This window comes from Lathyrus oleraceus, chromosome 5 (assembly GCF_024323335.1).
Source record: "Lathyrus oleraceus cultivar Zhongwan6 chromosome 5, CAAS_Psat_ZW6_1.0, whole genome shotgun sequence".
Taxonomy (NCBI): domain Eukaryota; kingdom Viridiplantae; phylum Streptophyta; class Magnoliopsida; order Fabales; family Fabaceae; genus Lathyrus; species Lathyrus oleraceus.
This window is the reverse complement of record NC_066583.1, coordinates 601,298,154-601,302,123: the sequence shown is the minus strand read 5'-3', so window position 1 is coordinate 601,302,123 and position 3,970 is coordinate 601,298,154.

Below are 3,970 nucleotides of genomic sequence, written 5' to 3'. Positions count from 1 at the left end.
TCCTAACTCACAATCACAAGGTAACCCATAAGATGTTCTTATAGTATAAACACATATTTTCATGTCCGTTCCAACATAATCAACTCTCAATAACTATTCAACAATATGTCTCAAAGCAACTTGAGACACTGAACCATGCAGATTACCATAAAATGGACTTATGTGCGTTTGCTCAACTTCGTAATTTTTTTTTGAAAAGAAGCTCTAATATTGTCCAATTGTAACTTCAACTTGTTATTCATATCTTCCTAACATTTGACCATGTTACCTACATTGTTCTCCAACATTTGCTTTAACTTCCAATGAGCAGATTCAACCTTAAAAATAATACATATTGAAAATACTAAAAATAATATATATTAAAAATACTAAAAATAATATATATTAAAAAATATTAAAAAAACATACGGATTAGTCGTCATGTTACCCAAATATAGCACACGATTAACATTTAATTTTAATAATTAAGGATTTATTTTATTTCTAATTAATAAATAAAAAATACCAAAAAACTTGTTTTACGATTAAGATTTATTAGAATAATTCCATGATTAATTATAGGGTTATCATTTAGACATCATTAGGGTTAATTAGGGCTTAATCAAGATAATACTATTTTTTTCTTTGTTAATCAATTATGTTTAATATCTAAAATAAAACTTAATTATATATATATATATATATATCATTTAATTTAGTTTCTGATTAAAATAATTATAATATTTTTGTAATTAACAAGTTAACTAAAATCAATTTCACACATTCAAATTTTAAGTCCTCTGCCATCATGCGTTGAAGCATTTTCAAATCAAACACTTTCTCTGCCCCTGGTTGCGTTGAGAATCTTTTCAAGATCTAAAATGCAAACAAACAAACATGCATTTTTTAGACGAACTACGATGCACTGATCCTTCAACAAATTATAAGGTACGTAGACGTAGAGTTGTAACACTTTGACGAGTACAATAACCAAAAATATTTTTTGTGTCATTCCTTCTAATCAATTTTTTTTTTAATAATGACTTATCCCTTGTAAATAAATAAACTAAGCAGATAATAAATAATCTAAGCAAACATTCCCTTAGGCAAACATATCAATCATAGAACTAAAGGAGGATCTCATTGAGTACAGTGGAAGTGAGGGGTGTCTAACACATTCCCATTACTTACCGACTCCCGAAGCTTAGTATCTCACCGTTAACCTTAAGTTTTATCATTATTTCCCTGTCCCTTAGGATGAATAAATGATGATGGCGTCTCTGTGATTTTTCCAGCCGCGACAATTTCGATGGACAAAATTTGGGTCATTTAATATTTAACTATCTCCCACTATGATCATATGAAGAGTGACCTTCTTCATATTCTCTAGTTGAAAATATCTAAATAGAGACAACTGTCATACCCCAATTTTGTCAGAGCATTTTAAATTTATTTGATACATGTTCATTTCTCAAATTTTGCATTTTTAGCCATATGCATTTTTATCATCAAATAAAGTCACCATAATCATGCATATATGCATTATAGTAAAAAAAGTCAACATAAAGTCAACATATCTATTAAATTGTATTTTTTCATTATCCATTTTGAAATAAATAAATTCATGATCGTTTGATTTATCATCAAAGTGTCCATTTGAATTTTATTAATCATTTTCATGCATAAAAAAACAAAAATCAATGTTTCTAGAAGATCAAAAACATCTATAATTTATTATATCATTATTGCATGCATATATTACATCACTATTCCATACATATATTACATCATTATTCACTATTTAATTAAATAAGTTTCTAGAAGGCACTCACAATATTTGCATAATTTATAAACCACCCCTTAACCTAATTCTAGAGCCTATAAATCAACATTGTTTCATTCACAAATAACATCATCAATCATATAGTCAATTTTTGTTTTTATTTTTTATTTTAAATAATTAATTATTTAGTATTTCTTTTGTTTTTACTATTTCTTTTATGTTTTATTTTTCTATTTTTGTATTTGTATATTATTAATGACATCACTATCATTTTATTATTTCTTTCATGTCATTTATGCCCACCTTGTGTATTGATAGTACATCCCATTCCCTCTTATTATTTCTTTTATGCCTTATTTATTTTATTTTTCGCATTTTCTTTTATTATCCATTATTTTATTTTTTAACCAATACAAAAATAGTGGATGGGGATTTAGGGTTTTGGTTGGGGTGTGAGTATTTTCCATGTATATTTATTTTACTTTTGTTAATTAGTAAAAAAATCAAAAACAACTAAAATGAACCATTTTCAAAAATACCAAAAACAATTTGATTAATATCTTAAATTTTCTTTTCACTTAATTTGAACAATTGTATAATATCACATTTAATTGAACTAATTGTTTACCCGTCTTAATTCAAACTTTTCAAATCAAATTCATTTTCAAGTTTTCAATTATTGGTCCAATGCCACGTTTTTTTTCCATAATTCAATTTTAAATGCATCATCAATCAACTTTCATTTTCTCGCCCACGTGTGATCGTCATTTTACTTTTTTTGCCCACATGTAACTTTTAAAATCAAACAAAGTCAAAACTTGATCATTTTCAAGCCCGTTTTCTCAAAACCTTGGTCCAACACAAAGTGATTTTTATCAAATCGTTTTCAAATTTCGTTTCGTTTCAAGTGCAAATTAAAACCTCAATCAACATCGAATGTTTTTCTCCAAATCAAATTAAACCACTTAATTATAGTTAAACACCATTTCATTAAAGATAAAAGAGGAGATCGTCTCGAGCCTTCGATTCCTCTCCTCAATTGTATGGGCACGAATTCTCTTACTCGACTATTCAAACAATTGTCATTCATAGAAACTTATAATCCGATTCACTTCAAACCACCCTTGATAACCAAATCAAATCCAAATCATTTTCACAATAACTTAGACGGAAAAAATGGTCTACAATCTTCTATTCCCTTCCCCAAATACTTTGATACGAGTTGTCTTACTCGGTCATTCGAGTATTAATCGTTTGTCTAAAATACGTTAACAATATCTAAACCCTTTCATTAAGGATGAAAAGGAAGATAGTCTCGAGCCTTCGATTTCTCTCCTCAATTGTTTGTATACGAGTCTCTTACTCGACCATTCAAAATCTCATTTCAAACCTCTGAAGATGTATCTCCAAAATGTCCAATGGGTTGATCAACTATGAATATATTCATTGAAAATACTCGAAGATGCATCTCCAAATTTTTTTTTAGTATTAATTTAAGGTGACACTCATTTGATGCGCCATAATGTTGGTGTATGGTACGTCCGAATATACATATCTAAAATTTAAGAGGCAGTTTCGATTTTTCACATTGTTTTTTCACATTATAGGATGTCATAAAAAATTCTCAGTTGAAATCTAGTTAGATATGATACTCTAACAATAAGCCAAAATCAAAAAACACAGAATGAAGCATACAAATCACATCTTTTAGAACATATTCATACCAACATATACAAATGTTGAGTCAACATACATAGGTACCATTTGAAAAAAAACGCAAAACATACATAAACACCAAATGAAAATATGTAAGCGCAAATCATTCATAGGAAACTTATCGATTTCACACTTGTAACCACGAGTTGGGAAGCAACATGACGATTTTTAAGTGGAATTTAGCAGAACTTGTTGTCTTGAAGGTTGAAGGATGAGAGGTGTGGGGTGTAATTATAAATTTTCTAATTAATACTAATAATTAGATAAATTATTTTCTTTTATTTATTTATTTTTTTAATTTGTATGGAACATTCAGATGCGACAAATATTAAAGTAGAGAGGTAGCATATATTACTATCAAATTCCATACTTTTTGTAAAATTCTTTGGTACCTTAGAATTGCGTTGAGTAAGCAAAACTCATTCAAAATTAGAATTTATTTTGAAATTAATTAAAATAAAAAAAATAACATGACATTAAATAATTCAATGA